Source organism: Dasypus novemcinctus, chromosome 15, assembly GCF_030445035.2.
Source record: "Dasypus novemcinctus isolate mDasNov1 chromosome 15, mDasNov1.1.hap2, whole genome shotgun sequence".
Classification (NCBI taxonomy): Eukaryota; Metazoa; Chordata; class Mammalia; order Cingulata; family Dasypodidae; genus Dasypus; species Dasypus novemcinctus.
In genome coordinates, this window is record NC_080687.1 from 40,770,035 (window position 1) to 40,789,612 (window position 19,578).

Consider the following 19,578-nt stretch of genomic DNA (forward strand, 5'->3'; position numbering starts at 1 on the left):
AAGTCAAAGTGTGGCCAAGAAATAGGATGAAGCTCTGCTGAGCCCTAAGAAGGAGATAGGAATTCCCTACCTTTAACCTGGCTTGTCAGGAGAGGTTGTTAGGTATCTTGTGCCAAGTTGCATGGAATTTGGTTTTAGTTGTGCTAGGATCTGCTATGTCCCTTCAAACATTATCAAGGGAGAAAATGGATATATAGTGAGAAAATTATCCATGAAGCATTTGATTAGAAGTAAACAAAACAAATGAAAGAGAATTTCAGGCAATGTGAAATTCTGGTTGGCTCCATTCTTGAGAATATTCTGGTTTTGGATGATTTTTTTGGCCCCTGGTTTGATCTGGGTCTTTTCTAGGGGATCTTTTCTCAATCAGATCTTAGCACCTCTGAAAATCTAAATCCTTCCCAGGAGCTTGAGATTCATTTGTAAAACTTTGAGGATCTGTCTTGAAGTGGAATTTTGAGGGTCCACCTATGTTTTGGCAAACAGCAGCCCATCATTTGGTGTGTGGGCTTTGGTGCCTGTCTAATTGGAGTCGGGATCATGATGATCTATCTGGGATGGACCAGAAACAAGCCTGAGTCGGTTTGGTTCATGGAGAACAAGTTATTACATTGAATTGGTGATCTTTGGGTATCTCTAAGTGATAGCAGATGGCAGTAGGAATTTGGTTTTATATTGATAATTAAATACCAACCATATCTAATACAATGTTGCAACCTTAGTATAAATTACCAGTTAAAGAAGCATGTTCATGTTATCCAGTTCAAATATACCACACGTAAATATCATCCTTCTTTTCTATTTCATATTTCTCTGCCTTAGCCAATCAAAATTATGTACCACACCTCCAGACCATACCTGAAGAACTTCAACTAAGTCTTACATGCTTTTGTAAGATCGCCAGGATGGGTGGAAATGTTGATAACTTGCCAGAATCTGTTCCAAAAAACACTAGTATAGAATACCCCTTGAGCTCCAGACCGATTAATCTGGATTATACTCTATAGGGTTCAGAACAAGGTCAGAAAATAAAATTGGGTAACAGCAACGTGTCATTGAAGATAAATGACTATTGATGACAGAATGGATGGTGTATGAGAAAGTCAGAGAGAAGAGTCAATTGGTAACAATCAGAGGTGTGCGGATGTATTGTTCCTATCCAGAAAGAGCCTTTTCCTAGGCTTAATTTACACAACAGACTTAACATGTAGCTTCACCAGGCCTACCAGATGATCTTTGCATGAATCCTGAGGAGCTACCCTATCAAAATATTTATAACTAGATTGGAAAGAAACTCCTCATGTTGAAATATAAAATGATCATGTTGAACCTCTCTTATTACTCTAAAAGGCTTATACAATTAAACTTCACTCCCCTTGATACTGTCCTATCCTCTGTCTTCTACAATTATGGAGTGAGTAATATAGTTAAAGAGTGGGTAGCAATGAACATTTTAACAGAAATATTATAATATTAGTGTCATGGCTTATTCCATAAAGGTGCCATGCTATTTTCTTATTTTCTCTTCACATTTTTGCATCTTATATTTTGACAAGTAAAATTTAAATACAATAAAATTTGAACCCTGAGTTTGAATTTGAATTTTGGCTCTAAAGATGAAGTTATTTATAGGGCACTGCATACTCTGCTTTTGGAGTATCTTTCTGGAGGGCTGTTTGGGAGCTTGTAACACAAGCATTAATAATAAACATATACTTTCACACAACAGTACAACTTCTAAGAATTTAACCTATGGAAATGATCAGAGGTGAGTGCAAAATTAATCAAGTAGGATGTTGTAGAATCATTAATACAGGTAAGAGGCTGTAAACAAAACTACAACACTGTCACAAGATAGAGAACTTAATTGAATCAATTATGATGACATCATAATTATATATTACATAATAAGTTACATATTCATTAAAAATAACAAGAAAAAATGTTCATAGTGTACTGTTAAGTGGAAAGAATTTTAAAACAGGACATAATGTGATTGCAATTTTGTTTACAATATGTACATGCACAGAAAAAAGATAGAAAGCATAAACGTCAAAATGCAAGCCAGGAGGAAGTGGATGTGGCTCAAATGATTGGGGTCTTATCTACCATGTAGGAGGTCCAGGGTTTGATTCCTGAGGCCTCCTTCTGAGCATGAAGCTGGCCAGCGCAGCAAGCTGAGCTGAATGGAGAGCTGGTCCACGTGGAAAGTTGGTGTAGCAAGATGATACAACATAAAGAGACACAGAGGAGAGACAATAAGAGACACAGCAGACAAGGGAGCTGAGGTGGCACAAGAGATTGAGCACCTCTCTCCCATTCCGGAAGGTCCCAGGATTGGTTCCCAGTGCCACCTAAAAAGAAGACAAGCATAGGAAGCAGACATGGCTCAACTGATAGAGTGACCACCTACCATATGGAGGGTCCAGGTTTCTAAACCCAGGGCCTCCTGACTCATGTGGTGAGCTGGCCCATGCGTAGTGCTGCCATGTGCAAGAAGTGCCATGTCATGAAAGGGGCACCCCCATGTAGGGGAGCCCCATGCACAAGGAGTAGGCCCTGCAAGGAGAGCCGCCCCATGTGAAAAAAGCACAGCCCACCCAGGAGTGGCACTGCATACAAGGTTTGCTGAGTTAGCAAGATGATGCAACAAAAAAGAGATGCTGTTTCCCAGTGCTGCCTGATAATACAAGTGGATGCAGAAGAATACACAGTGAATGGACACAGAGCAGACAATGGGGGGTGGGGGGGATAAATAAAAATAAATCTTTAAAAGATAAAAAAAAAAAGATGACAAGCAGACACAGAACACACAGTGACTGGACACAAAGCAGACAGCAAGCCCAAAACAATGGGGTTGGGAGGGGTTTGAAATAAATAAATAATTCTTTAATTAAAAAACATCAAGGGAAGCAGACTTGGCCCACTGGTTAGAGTGTCTACCTACCACATGGAAGGTCCACGGTTCAAACCCTGGGCCTCCTTGACTTGTGTGGAGCTGGCCCATGCGCAGTGCTGATGCACGCAAGGAGTGCTATGCCACGCAGGTGTGTGCCCCGTGTAGGGGAGCCCCACACTCAAGGAGTGCACCCCGTAAGGAGAGCTGCCCAGCATGAAAGAAAGTGCAGCCTGCCCAGGAATGGTGCCATGCACACACAGAGAGCTGACACAACAAGACGACGCAGCAAAAAGAAACACAGATTCCTGGTGCTGCTGATAAGGATAGAAGCGGTCACAGAAGAACACACAGAAAAGGACACAGAGAACAGTCAACTGGGGTGGGGGGAGGAAGGGGAGAGAAAAAAATAAATCTTAAAAAAAAAAAAGCAAGCCACAGCTATCTCTGAGTAAAGGAAAGTAGTGGATGTATTACTTTCTTTGTTTTTTTCAATACTTTAAAAACGTTCTACAATGGAAAAGACTAATTCCTTCATAATAGAGTAAAAGGTTAGTGCTAGGAAAACACGCAGGAGGCCAGACAGCAAAGGGCTAAACAAGATTCCACATATTTATTCCCTTTCTTGCTACACAGCAGGGAGTGAGTATACCTGAGGAATGAGGCAAAGGTGAGGGGAGGAAGGGGAGGTTATGAATAGTCCCAGCTCGGCATACTTAAGTGGGAACCTGACTTGGAAATTTCCAGAGATAAAGAGGAGGAGCTAGCCTCGGGGAACCCCCAGTGAAGTGAGTGAGTGGGACCACACTAGAAGAGACTTAGAGAACCCAGATGAAAAGATTAAAGGGTGGAGACTGGGGAAGAAATGACAAACAAATAAACATACACCTTAAAAGAAACTGTGTCCTGGCACCTGGCCATTAGTCAGGAAACTAGGAGGCCAGACCCCAGGGGTGAGGTGGGTAGGGGGTGACAACTGCGACCCCTGGGGGCAGGTGGGCAGGGTGGGCAGGTAATGAAGCAGCGGCTGGCGGAGCACAGGCAGCTGGGGGTGGGTTTGATGCAGGGTTGCTGGAGTTTCTGGTCTTTCAGGAGGAGCTTGAGATTTGAACTTGAAGTGGTACTTCCTAATTTTATAACTGTTGGCACTGATTTTTTTAAACACTTTTTTGAGGTATAATTGGCACTCAATGAACTGCACATATTTCAAGTATGCCATTTGAGGAAACCATCACCACAACCAAGACAACGAATGCATTTCCTGGCCCTTGATAATCCCTCCCTCTCATCCTTAACCTACTATCCTATCAGGCAACCACTCATCTGCTTTCTGTCACTTCAGATAAGTTTGCATTTTCTAGAATTTTCTAGAATTGGAAGCATTCAGCATGTACTCTTTTTGCCTGGTTTCTTTTGCTCAGCATTAAATGGGTGTGAGCATTTCTCTTGGAATCTATAAAATCTAAACTTCGAGAAGCTGGCGAGTCTCCTGAAGATGATCGCTATCAGTACGCCCTACCATCAAATATCCCCTCGTGAAATAGTGCCTTAGAAAGTATATTGTGTTTTTTTCTTCAAAGTCATGTTGCAAGAGTCTCCACTCTCAAGCGAGCAGAAGCCTTTTCACAATCGATACACTTCACCCTCCCAAGCACAACGGAGCCTGGCATGGCATCTTTCTCTATGCCTGCCATCTTCTTTTGATTTATCTTTGACAGCTATAAATCATGGAAAAGCATTTTCAACAAATAATTAAATTGAGAATAAGCGCAGATTAGAAAAATGGGTATAATTCCAGGTTCGTTAAAAAGAGCTATTGAAAGGAATGAGTGATTATGTTCATCTGGAATGAAAAACATCAAAAGATTAATTAGGATTATTTCTTTGTGAGATTGTGAGTGATTTTAATTTTCTTTCCTGTACTTTTCTGGCTTTTCGAATTAAAAAAAATGGATGTCTATGGTTATCATAAATATTGTGAAAAAAATTTATATTAAATCCTCTGTTTGTGTGGCTTTGGGTTTTCAAGAAAGTAACAAGTGATTTGGAATAAGTTCCAACCCCACATAACTCAGACCTTAGGGCATTGAGAATCATTGTTTATAATTTATTCATCCTTTCAGCAAATATTATTCAGTCATTAGGTGCTAGATACTGGGTGAAACCTATTTGCATAACCTAGGTAGGATGTTGAATTTTATAGATTCAATTGATTTTGTGACTATAAAAATATTGTTGTTGTAGTTGTCTGAGAAATTATCTTTTTTTATACTACTTTTCGGTAATTTCTTTCAAAAATACTTTTTAGAAATGAAAAATTCGTTACAGTAAAATTTACATTTACTGCCACGACTTTTCTTTGGCTTATAAAATGAATAGAAAGTTGAGTTGTACTTTTCCAGCTGTATGCACTTAGCCCATTAAAAGTAACTGGATTTGTGCAGATGAGATTAAGTAAGGAGTCATTTTCAAAGGGATTGTAGGACAGACACCATTGGTAGTTGCTTTTTGACAGCAGTTATGAAATAATAAGCTTTGTCTAAAAGCATCAGATTCAGATCAAGGATTTCTCTGGAGATTTATTTATTTTCCTGCTTTTTAATGATAGAATTCATTTTTGTTAGCCCTTAATTTTAATAATAGTGATCTATTTTCTGGTCTAGCCACAGTCTCTGTAGTTTACTTAAGCTTTCTACTCACCTACAATTGTTATAATTAGTGATGGAGATTCCTAAGTTCCAAGGCTAACAGAATCACCTGTAAACATTGCATATCTTCATTTGATTAGCTAATTCAGTAGAATCTAAGAAAGAACAGTTATCTTAATCTGTGGGTGATAGTATTGCATTATGGGTAACAGTTCTTAATTTTTCCATAGTCTAGGCTTGGAACTACTGATTTAATTTCCAGAAGGAAAAACACCCGGAAAAGTACTTAAAATTAGATTCTTGGATTAGATGGGTGTATGTGTGTAAGTATGAATATATATTAATTGATATGTTCTGAAATCAGGATTTTCTCAGTGGGGCCTCCTAGTATATCTCAGTATCCCAGGAGGGAACTTTTCTCCATTCCTGATTGTCCATTGAAGCAGAGGCAGCATAGACTATAGAACCATTATAGGTAATGGTTCTCTAAACAAATCAAAGTCAACAGACTGTGTCAGACCAATGACTTGCCAGTTAGGAAATCTTGGGATGATGATAGCTTAGGTGAATGAATTTAATGGAATAATAATAATTACAGTTGTTCTTTGTTGAGTGTCTGCCACGTGCCAGGTTCTACTAGGTAATTTATGTATATGGTGCCACATGTAATTCTTACAATTAAATTTTTAGGTTGATATTATCCCCCCAGGTTAAAAGATAAGGAAACCAAGGCAGAGAAAGGATAACCACCTTGTCCAAAGTCATGGAATTAGTAGGTAGCAGAGCCTGATAATGAAATAAATCTGTTGTGCCAAAGCTTTTTATGACTTAATAGGATGTTTTTCTATAATGCGTTCCTCACCAGGACCCACCATTCTACATTTTTTTTAACTTTACAATTTTCAGTTATGATAGTTTTGAATAAGTAGTATATGTGCATGGTTCAAAATACAAAATTTAAATTGGTAGTAATGCTCATTTCATCTCTTGTTCTCCAGGCCTTTAGGTCTCCTTCCCAGAGACAGAGGCAGCCATTCAACCAGTTTCTTGTGTGTGTTCTGTACCTTTACACACAGAGACAGACACACACTTTCCCCACCCCGACCCCTTCACATATGAGTGCAGCACAATTAGATACCTTACATTTTACACTTGAACATTCCTAACTGAACACTTATAAATTCTTATGCATTTATTAGTACTAATGTTGTCTAGAAAAGTTTAGGGTTTTAGCCTGTACAACCTTTTGCAAAGGTTTTGCTGGTACTTGCTTGGTTTGATCAGAAGTTTGTAACACAGAGAGTAATTCTCTTCCTCCCACAGATCCAGATTTGGAAGGAAGAGTAGCTCTATTACTTACCCAAGCCATTTATGAAATTGTAGGGATACCCATAGAAAAATCCAAACTGAATATCTGTGTACCAGGATGAAAAAAAAAATGATAAAATGAGAATTAATGGGCACAGTGTGTATAATAAAGAACAGAGTTGAATATAAAGATGAGTAGTGCAAAAACTGAAATTAAAAGAGGTATTTGATGTGTAACCACAGCTTTAAGAAGAGAATATTAAGAAAACTCATTCAGGAGGGGAAAAATGCATACAACTGAAATAACTGAAACCAGTCCATTCCTAACAGTTTAATTCCTAAGAAGAACAAGTCATAACATGTAAAGTATTACAAACCTGAAACTTAAAACTATTAATTGCAACTCAAAATCCTTATGCATTAAGTAATACATTAATTATTAAGTGCTATACCTTTATCCTGTTCTAAATATATACCTGATAATTATAATGTTATCTTTTTCTATTCTAAATCATATACAAAAGTACATTCAACATGTTAAATTCCTGGTAAACTTCATTTTCTAAATAGTTAATAAACATATCTATAAAATAAAATAGCCATTCTAGCTAGAAACAGTGGGATCACCAGTGGCTTACAGGTAACTGGTTAATTAATATCCGGCTCAGTCCCTACTACTTTACTATATTTTACTGTGTAACAAAACGAGGCTTGCTTACTAGCAGTGAGTCACCTATTAAACAGTCAAAATTACCAGAAGTTATTCAATTAAAACCAAAATGTAAAAAACTTTATTCTGTAGTTCTGATCACTCCCACAGCTAAAAGAATGTCCAACTTGGTGCACTAATCCTGAAAGAAACCAACTGCCCAAGAAGATGCCAGGTCACCAGGAGCACTTGATGAAGTACGTGAGTGCCAACCATTAAACAGCCTGAAATGCATCTTCAAAACAAAGGTAAGTACCTAATACTGTTATCTATTACAATATCTCTCTGAACATAAAATAACTTAAAAAAATATATATATATATGTATACTGTTCCCCACCAACTTTTTTTTTTTTTTTTTTTTTTAATTTAATTTCCCCCCCTCCCCTGGTTGTCTGTTCTCGGTGTCTATTTGCTGCGTCTTGTTTCTTTGTCCGCTTCTGTTGTCGTCAGCGGTACGGGAAGTGTGGGCGGCGCCATTCCTGGGCAGGCTACTCTTTCTTTTCACGCTGGGCGGCTCTCCTTACGGGTGCACTCCTTGCGCGTGGGGCTCCCCTACGCGGGGGACACCCTTGCGTGGCACGGCACTCCTTGCGCGCATCAGCACTGCGCATGGCCAGCTCCACACGGGTCAAGGAGGCCCGGGGTTTGAACCGCGGACCTCCCATATGGTAGACGGATGCCCTAACCACTGGGCCAAAGTCCGTTTCCCCCCACCAACTTTTAAAGAAGTACCATCTTTACAGACACCTATCTCTGTAATCCAGTGTCCTCTTTTAGCAAACAGGTATTCCAAAATTCTAATTAAATTTGTTTCTTTCAGAATGGACATCTTATTAGCCATATGAAAACTTCATCCAACTTCATACAGAATGCCTGATCCATCTTCCTCCAGTCAAAATAAATAACAAAGTTTGTACACCTTGTTAGGTAAGAACTACAACCCATGGCCAGCAGGAAGTAGTTACAGAAAAGAGATCATCTCCCTTCAGCACCCCTTTAAGATTAAAGGGGTAAACTCTCTAAGGGTAAAATAAAATTAATAGATGGATCTGGAGCCTGGCAAGAAATCCATGTAAGCACCAATAACCCCCAGGATGGCTGTTGGGTGGGGCCCCACCCCCAGGATTCTGCTGTCCAGCATGAAAACTTCTTCTGGAAAGAGGGTAAACCCCGGATGTGACCCAGGAACTTTGTCTTTAGGCCCTCACTGGGAAATTAATAAGTGGGATAATCAATCAAAACAATGAACATCCACCCACCTCAAAACTCCAATGATAATTATGCCAAAGCTTAGCAAATTAAGCTTGCATAAAGGGGGGATTGATGTAGACTATGGGTGGGGACTGTTCATCTCTTCATAGATACCCTGAGCTGTGTGTGTCAGATGGTGAGAGCTGAAACCCTGCCCTTGGTAACCATGGCAACAACTCCAGTCCCAGAAGAACAATTAAGCAATATAAACTCTATAAACTTGAAATATTCAGGGAAAATGCAAACCAAATGTGTTAAAAGCTTACATGGAATGTATGAAGTTCATGTTAAAACTTAACTGAGAATGTATGAAGTTCATGCTTAAAGCTTACCTAGAGGGAAGCAGAATTGACCCAGTGGATAGGGCATCCGTCTACCACATGGGAGGTCCGCGGTTCAAAACCTGGGCCTCCTTGACCCATGTGGAGCTGGCCCATGCACAGTGCTGATGCGTGCAAGGAGTGCTGTGCCACACAGGGGTGTCCCCCACATAGTGGAGCCCCACATGCAAGGAGTATGCCCCGTAAGGAGAGCTGCCCAGCACAAAGGAAAGTGCAACCTGCCCAGGAATGGTGCTGCACACATGGAGAGCTGACGCAGCAAGATGACGCAACAAAAAGAGACACAGATTCCCGTGCCGCTGACAACAAAAGAAGAACACGCAGCAAATGGACACAGAGAACAGACAACTGGGGTGGGAGGGAAGGGGAGAGAAATAAATAAAAAATAAATCTTTTTTTTTTTTAAAAGCTTACCTAGAATGTGGGGGATATGTGTTAATTCAAACTTACTGAGCACTGAAACAAAGAACCATTTAACTTTTCCTCTGTATAAAAAGAACTTGAAAATCTTATTTAGGGCTCCAGTTTTGAAGAGAAAACTCCTGAGCCCAGCTGGTCATAAATAAATTCTTTTTTTTCCTTCTCAAAATTATTACTGAGTCCTGGTCTTTCCATCCTCAAATAATTGAACCTCTCTCAATGCCTACAACTTTATCACTAAGAAAAGAAAAACTCTTAGGTATAGAAAGCAAAACCCTCATCAGGACAGATGCCCAGTATTTAGGAAAGAATTTGGACATATGAAAAAAAAAATCTCTTTTCCCCATGATGTGGCAGCAGAGGATAGATCGAAAAGCACCAGACAGAGAAGTCCAGCAGAGGGCTAAAAATTGGGAGGATTTTTACATTCAGAGGCATGGAGAAAAGAGCCAGTGACTTGCTGATAAGCGGAAGAAAGATCCTTATGTTTTCTCTGTATTAATCTTAGCAATGGCTCTAAAACATTTACTGCCTTATTCAGTTGCTTACCAGACATCAGGTCATTTCCTCCTCCTTTGAATATAAAGAAGGCATGGGCTGGCATTCTAGCTCCAAAGTTTTGCATGCCCGTGTTGCATCATTCCCTTACAAATTCTCTAAAACCTCTATTACCATTCATTTCTATGAACATGCATTGAGTCTTTCTTATGTGCAAGATGGTGGTAGGTGTTGCAATGCAAAATGAGAGTATGCAGGTAGGTGTTGAAATGCAAAATTAGAGTATGCAGAATCTGAGTATACTCAGATTCTTACCTCAACTGTAAAAAGAGATGGCAAAATGAATTGCTTTCTAGTAAGGCACTTTCCTCTCAGACTTTGGCTCTATGATACCTGGCTGCCTCTCTTCAATGAGAGAACTTTCCTTATAATAGTCCCTGATTTTATGGGATCCCTTGGCAAAAAATGGTCTCTTTATGCTTATGAGATATTTCCTCCTGGTATCTATAATAATTCAGCTTCTAGCAAAGACTTTTCCTTTCATAAATAATGCAATATTTAGTGCCAGCCATGCTTGTCATCTGAGATCTTCTTGGCTTTTATCCTTAGATCTGTAATCACATCAACTTCTCAGAGATTTTTCTTGAATTTTCCTCTAAGCCCTTTCTTGCCTACAAGCAACAACTTGGCTGGGTTTTATTACTGTTGGACGTATGCAGAAATATATGTGCGCATGTATGGATCTCTCTGAATTATTTCACAAAGGATTTGAGATAGGCTAGAAAAGTATGTAAACTTGCAAAAGGATAAACTATGAATCCCAGAATCCGGGAATATAAAAGAAGGACAATATCAGACTAGATACTCTATGAATCATTTGCTTGACATGGGGTTTCAGATTTGGCTCTAAGTTTCATAATTGTTCAAGACAAAGAAAGAAATACAATAATAGGCTTCACAAGGTCCAAAAACTCAGCGTTAAGGGGAAGCACACCTTTTCTGGACCCTGAATCCTTGGAGAAATCTTCTCCCTATCTCATAAAATGACTCATTGAGATGTATTAAATGATACAAAAATATCTTACAAATTTTACATGATAGTTTCCTATAACATGCCTTAATGTAGACTGATAGCTTGATGCCAAGAGATAATCGGTTAATGCAAACCTTGGAGGGATCCAACTTATTTCAGTGTCCTCCTTCAGGATGAAAATTTATATTTCTTTCCCAGAACAGGGCTTCCATCTAGGTGATTAAACAGTTCATTTAAATCCGGAGCATTTAAATTAAAAGCAGCATTTCCTTGTAATTCAAATGGGATAATATAAGGTAAGGAAAACCAGCCTAGCACCATACTTGGCATAGAGTAGGAGATAAAGAAATGTAACTTTCCATGACTCCTTTAATATGAAGTATTGTGTTGACTTCCCTGAGTAGGTAATAAATTTGGCAATGCAGCACAATGAAAAAAAAACATGACCTTAGAGTCCAGAAAGCACAGCTTTGTCACAGGGCTTGTTACTGAAGGTCGTGCAGAGTCTGTGTCCTCGCCTATAGAGTGGGGATAATAAACAGTGAATATAAAACCAGAAGCGATACATACCAAGCCCTTAGACAGTGCTTGGAACATGGAAGGGACTGAATTCATTAGATTGCTTTCTTGTTCCTAAGTTATGGAAGGAAGAACACAAAAGAACTAAAGCAGGTCACTAAAAAAGGACACTGAGGGAATCATAACCTATACATAACCTGTAGCAGTACCTTGCCAAATCCAGAGTAATTCTGCTCATCATTTTGAAAAATCACCCAATCATTCCCTAGCAAATGTACTCTGGGTCATGTGATCTATGCTCTTTCAACCCTTTCTCACCTTTGTCAAACATTTGTATTGCTATTCTCTGGTCCATTTTGTTTTCCCTGCCCTCTATCAAGATGTGGAACCTCAAGCCTGATGTTTCCATGGATGGAGTATTCTGCTTTCCTTGGGGATGATTGTAAATTTGTGGAGGACACCATAGATGAGGGTTCATTTATTCAATACATGCTTTTTGGTGCTTACTATGTGCCAGATACTCTATTTGTTCAAGGCTGATGGGGTTGCAGCCTTGTTTAAGCTTTTCCTTTAAATGTTTATGCCATTTTTTAAACCCAGCTTAGTATGGGAAGCTCTTGGTCTCCACTATTGCGCGAGAAGGACAACAAATCTGATAAATCACCCCGTTGTAGAGAAGCAGACTGGTGGTTAATGGCCATGGAATCCTTTGGAAGTACCAATGGCACCCAGACTATCTCCAAGTTTTCTCGTAGGAAGTCTAAGGTGTTACTTGTGCTGAAGTCTCCATGGCAGGGTCTTAGCTCCATTGGAGAATCTGATGAAATACATGAATCATCTTCACACAGAAAGGCCCAAGGTAAATTCTTCATGCAATTTCAGGGAGTTTAAAGATACCACCTTTCCCCCCTGTGACACCCCCGCCCCCCCCAGAATTAAGAACGTGTGCATGCCCCAAGGACCTGCCTTGACTCTATCATGTTCCTCAATGAGGTGGGTTCTGAAGACAACGAAGAGAGGCCAACCAAATGTGTGCTTAAGACAAAGGCAGGAATGAGAGAAATTACATTGTTTGACACATTAATTTAATATGACAAGATGTAATAGAGACAAAAGTAAACTCTTGCAGTTTGACTCCAAAAGATTATTCTATAGGAATAGAAAGGGGTGGAGAGAGGAGAAGCATTTTAATTAAAAGCATCCATATGAAAGGAGACATAGGAATTTAAGTTGATTTTAAGTGCAGTAAAAATAAAATTATTTGCTCATTCTCTCAATGGGGACTCTCTCCTTCCTGAGACCCTCCCTCTGGTGTTGGGAACGATTGGTGCGGGCGTGCACTGAGATCAGCGATGCCAATGGCATGGCCGCCAGAGCGGAGCCCATTTCCTGGTTCTTCTCCCTCCCTGCTCCTTTGTTCTCTGTTCCCGCCACTGCCCAGGCTAACACAGTAACACGCAGGCGCAAGGCGCGAAATTGAAGTCTGCCCTCTAGCCCAGCAACAGCAGCCACCAATCCCTAAACCCTGCCACTTCCCCCAGCAACAGCAATAGCCAATCCCTAACCGCCATCCCTCCCACTACCCCTCCCCTTCCCAAGAGTATAAATGCTTTGTTCTCACAATAAAACTTTGCAGCTTGATCCTCACCCTGTCTCGCTGTCATTCCTCGCGTCTCCTGTCTCACCATTCTCCTCCGCGCGACCACGAGCCCCCGTTCCCTGCCCCGCTGGCCGGGGCTTTAACACTCTGGGAGCAGCAGACTTGGCCATAGACTTGCTTTAGCCAATGGAATGTGAGCAGAAGTGAGGTGGACCATTTCAAGCAGTGGCTGGTCACTGTCCTCTTCTTTGCTCCAAAATGTGTGAGATCAAGATATGGCAGTGGATTTGGCCCAATGGTTGGGGCCTCTGTCTACCACATGGGAGGACTGTGGTTCAAACCCCGGGCCTCCTTGACCCATGTGCAGCTGGCCCATGCGCAGTGCTGATGCCCGTGAGGAGTGCCCTGACACACAGGGGTGTCCCCCGCGTAGGGGAGTCCCACGTGCAAGGAGTGCGCCCCGTAAGGAGAGCCACCCAGCGCGAAAGAAAGTGCAGCCTGCCCAGGAATGGCGCTGCACACACGGAGAGCTGACACACCAAGATGACACAACAAAAAGAAACACCGATTCCCATGTCGCTGACAACAACAGAAGCGGCCAAAGAAGATGCAGCAAAATAGACACAGAGAACAGACAATGGGTGGGGGGAGGGGAGAGAAATAAATAAATCTTTAAAAAAAAAAAAGGGATGAAAAAATACTCCTTCATCCTGCATCCTGGAATGATGACAGCATGGAGCATAGCTCCAGTTGATGGGTGGCAGTCATAGAGCATGAGCAAGTGAGCCAGTGAGATTTTTGAGATCCTAACAGGAGCATAACTTAGCTTAACCTCATGGATACAAAATTGATGGGGTGGTATGGGATTTTTCCTTTTAGAGTAATGACAACGAGCCAAAATTGACTGAGGTGATGACAGCACAACTCTGCGACGAAAATGAGAGACACTCAGGGTACACTCAGTATACACTTTGAATGGATTGGACAAAGCATGGGATTGTATAGCACAATGAATTCTGTGGTGGAAGATGGACTGTGGTTAGAAAAAATATGAGAACATTTTCTCATGAAATATAACAAATATATAATATTAATACAGTGTGTCAATAACCGGGTAGGTTGGGGGAAAAATACACCAAATGTAAGATATCGGTGGTAGTTAGTAGTAATGTTTTGATGAAGCTCTTTAATAGTTTGTCATAATTCTTTCACAGCAATGCAACGTGTTGGTGGTGGGGTGACGTATGAGGCCCTGCATGATGATATGCATGTTTGTTTTGTAAGTTCACAACTTTTACTATACACTTATTGTTTATGGATGTTCATGTATGAATGATAAACTTCAATTAAAATAAAGAAAAAAAATAATGGGGTAATATGGCTGTTAAGCAATATCAGGAACATGGAATTAAGTTGTGGGAAATATACAATGAGAAGCTAAATAGTAAATTGGATTGCCCAGAGAAAGAGAAATCTGGCTGATAGTGTTTGTGGGGTGGGCTGTCATGTGGTAATTTAACATAACTTTTGGATATCTTAGAGACATTTCAAATACAATATGTCCATAGAAGCCTGGGGCATATTAGAAATATTATTCTAAAATATCCCATGATTTAAAATAGTACCTTCTGCATCACTTTCTTTCCTCTTGCCAGCCTAACTATTCTTCATGGCATTTATATCTAAAAGTTTATTACATACTTAATTATTACTTACTATCTCCTCCATGAGAATTTAAGTTCCTGAATGTATTATTTTGCCATCAGATTTCCAATGTGTAGACCAAAAAACCAAGGAGCTACTCAAATATATGTATTAAATTAAGTAATTGATAATTAATATCAACCACTTATTAACTGTGGACTCGTTGTAGTTAGAAGCTATTTCTGTGTTTGGCATTGTATTCCTAGTTCCTAGCAAGTAGTAATCATTAAATGCTTTTTACTGCTTGAATAAATAGAAATAATATTAGGGTAGTACAGTCTTATAAATGACAAAGGCATGAAGTTTTCCAAAATGGCAAATGCTGAAAAGAGGCTGATGATAGCAAGAATTGATAAAAGGTAAATGCTTTTGGTAATTAGGTAAAAAGGTAATATTTTATGTCTTTTAAGTCCAATTTAAGTAGAGGTTCATACCAACAGCAGGTTATAACTGACTAAGGAGCGTTTTGGAGATGCAGAGGTAGGGACAATGTAGTGCAGGTCATTCCTAACAAGTGGGTTCTTTCACCCTGTATGCAGGACTGAAAATTTCCTGCACCACTATCCCACTTTGTACTCCAATTCCCCTCTGCCCTCCACTGAAAGGTCCTCCTCTCCACCTGCTTTCTTAAATCTTAAAGAATTGGCCGTCTTCGCTTTCTTCTTTGTGTGAAGAAGGAGCAGTACCTCTGGAAGCTGTGAAGACAGAACATTACTAGGAATGCATACCACCAGAACATTTACATTTTGCTCTCCAAGAATTACAATCCACATATAAATTATAACTTTTTCTTATTTGTTAGCAAGTGGGAAATAAGACAATAATGGCAAGGTGAAACTAGAATACAAATAAAAGCCTGGCAATCTAAGAGAACGTTTGCTGCTTTCTCAAAATTTCTGTCACTTGGCCTCCTTGTGTGAAGAAGGTACTATTCATCTGAAAGCTGTGAGGGGAAAATACTGCTTTGAACTTAAGTTTGAGAGATGGCTACATGTAGGGAGTATTTGAGCCTCTTTATTTACAGAGATGGCTACATGTAGGGAGTATTTGAGCCTCTTTATTTACATCTATATCTCCAAATTTCAGATATAAATTTGGAGATATAAATAATAAGGCCTGGGTCAGTGTTTTAGTTTGCTAAAGCTGCTGAGAGCAAAATAGCAAAATGGGTTGGCTTTCACATTAGGGATTTATTAAGGAAAATTTTACATTTCTGAGTCTGTGAAACTGTCCAAATCAAGGCATAATCAGAGTTGTGATCTCACTGAATTGCAGCTGAGGGGCAATCCTGGACTCCTGCCATGTGGCAAAGTAAAATGGCAGCTAATCTCAGCTTTGTCCTTCAGGGTCACTTTCTTCCCAGGCTCAGCTGTGGGCAGTTAGGCATATGGCTCATCTCCTCCTGGGCCTTCTCTCTTCCACTGATTCCAGCCTCCCATTTCTCGCTCAGCATCTCAGGATTTCTCTCTCTTTCTGTAGGCAATCCTGGAGTCCTCGCTCTTTCATGGCAAGATAAAAATGGCAGGCCCCTTTCTCTGTGTGTTTCTACTTTCAATTCTCCACCTATATAAGCCTCCAGCAAAAAGGCAGAGACCCAATTTGGATTATGCCTCACTAATATAGTCCAATCAAAGGTCCTAAAGTGATCTAATTAAGCAATCTTAATAAAATTCCCAACAGCCTTTTTTGCAGAAATGGAAAAGCCAATTATCAAATTTATTTGGAAGGGTAAAGGGTCCCGAATAGCCAAAAATGTCCTAAAAAGGAACAAAGTTGGAGGACTCTTACTTTTGATTTTAATTCATTTACTTAGCTGTGATGATTTAAAAAACAGCATGGTACTGGCATAAAGATAGACATATTGACCAATAGAACTGAATCAAGAACTTACTAAGTAGTTTTTGACAAGGTGTCAGCCCACCAAGCTGGGTCAGAACATTCTATTAAACAAATGGTGATGGGAGAACTGGATATATATATCCAAAAGAAAGAAAGAGGACTCCTATCTTATACCTTATATAAAAAGTAACTAAAAATGGATCAAGAACCTAAATTTAAAAACTAGAACCATAAAACTCCTAGAAGAAAACATAGGGAAACATCTTCAAGACCTCATGGTACTGGGAAGCTGTTCTGGTTCAACTGATACAGTGTCTGCCTACCATATAGGAGGTCCAGGGTTCAAACCCAGGGCCTCCTGGCCCATGTGGTGAGCTGGCCCACACACAGTGCTGCCACATACAAGGAGTGCCATGTCACGAGGGGCATCCCTTGGGTAGGAGAGCCCCACGCGCAAGGAGTGCACCCTGAAAGGAGAGCCACCCCATATGAAAATAAAAGTGCAGCCTGCCCAGGAGTGGCAGTGCACACACGGAGAGCTGACACAGCAAGATGACACAACAAAAAAGACACAGATTCCCAGTGCTGCCGAGAATGCAAGTGGACACAGAAGAACACATAACAAATGGACACAAGAGAGCAGACAAGGGGGTGGGGTAGGGGAAGGGGAAGAGAAATAAATTTTTAAAAAAATCTTAAAAAAAAGACCACATAGTAGGTAGTTGTTTCTTAAACTTTACACCCAAATCACAAACAATGAAAGAACAAAATAGATAAATGAGACCTCCTCAAAATTAAACACTATTTTTCTTCAAATGATTTTGCTAAGAAGATAAAAAGACAGCTTTCTCACTGGGAAAAATTTTTAGAAACCACATATCCAATAAAGGTTTGCCGTCCTACAACTCAATGGTAAAAAGACAAGCTACCCAATTAAAATATGGGCAAAAGACTTGAAGGGACATTTTTTTCAAAGAAGAAATACAAATGGCCAAAAAGCACATGAAAAAATATTCAACATCACTAGTTATTAGGGAAAGGCAGATCAAATCTACAATGAGATATCATTTCATAGCTTATAGAAAGGCCATTATTAAAAACAAACAAACAGAAAACAGCAAGTGCTGGATAGGAGGTGTAGAAATAGGAACCCTCCTTCACTGTTCATAGGAATGGATAATGGTGCAGTGTCTGTGGAAGAGAGTTTGGTGGTATCTCAAGAAGCTGAATATAGGGAAACGGACTTTGGCCCAGTGGTTAGGGCGTCCGTCTACCATATGGGAGGTCCGCGGTTCAAACCCCGGGCCTCCTTGACCCGTGTGGAGCTGGCCCATGCGCAGCGCTGATGCGCGCAAGGAGTGCAGTGCCACGCAAGGGTGTCCCCCGCGTAGGGGAGCCCCATGCACAAGGAGTGCCCCCGTGAGGAAAGCCGCCCAGCGTGAAAAGAAAGAGCAGCCTGCCCAGGAATGGCGCCGCCCACACTTCCCGTGCCGCTGATGACAACAGAAGCAGACAAAGAAACAAGACGCAGCAAATAGACACCGAGAACAGACAACCGGGGGAGGGGGGGAATTAAATAAATAAATAAATAAATCTTAAAAAAAAAAAAAAAAAGAAGCTGAATATAAAACTGCTGTATAATCCAGCAATCCCATTATTAGAAATATATTCAGAAGAACTGAAAACAAGGACATGAATTGACATTTGCACACTGGTATTCATAGCAGCATTACTCACAATTGCTGAAATATGGAACCAGCCCAAGTGTGCATCAACTGAGGAATGGATAAACAAAATGTGGTTTATACATACAATGGAATACTGTTCACCTGCAAGAATAAATGAAATTTATTTTGCATAAGGCAAAATAGATGAATCTTAAGGACATAATGTTGAGTGAAATAAGCCAGACACAAAAGGACAAATATTGGATATTTTCACTAATATGAACTAAATATGATGAGTAAACCCATGGGGGTAAACTCTAGAGTATAGATTACTAGGAGATAGAATGTGGGTTGAGAATGGGAGCCGATGCTTAAAGTATGTAGAATTTTTAATAAGGTTTATTGTAAAAGTATGGAAATGAATAGAGTAGATGCTAACACATTATAGTAAGTATAACTAACACTGATGATTTATAAGTGTGACTGTGGCTAAAAGGGGACATAAATGGCAGTTGAAAGAAAGCTAGAGAATAATCTAGATACTGTATTATAGTGATTTTGGTGGTGGTAAAAGGTTGATTAACAGTTTATATATAAGAATGTTCTTTTATTAGTGTTAAGAGTGTGATGATACATGGGAAAATTAGAACTAATATAACTTATGAACAATAGTGAATAGTAACATTGTAATATTTTTGTAACAATGGCAAAGAAGTTATTAAATTAATTCTAAGGAACAAAAACAGATGAGTATAAGGAGGTATGGGGTTTTTCCTTCTAGAGTAATGAAAACATTCTAGAATTGACTCAGGTGATGACAGCACAACTCTGTGATAAAAATGAGAGCCACTGAGTGGAAACTTTGAATGGGTTATAAAAAACATGGAGCCTTGAAAATTATGGCTGCGGGCGGCACCGCTCCAGTGCCTGTGATATATATTAATAGTACCATCCATGGAGAAAACCCTAGTAAAAAAAGACATTCAGATAGCCCTTCCTTCTGGATGTAATGGAAGAACAGCTCCACATGTTGGCTTGGCTACAAAACTCTTCATAGAGGTAGGAGCTGTTGTTATAGATGAAGATTATAAAGGAAATGGTGTTGTGCTGTTTAATTTTGGGGAAGAAAAGTTTTAAGTGAAA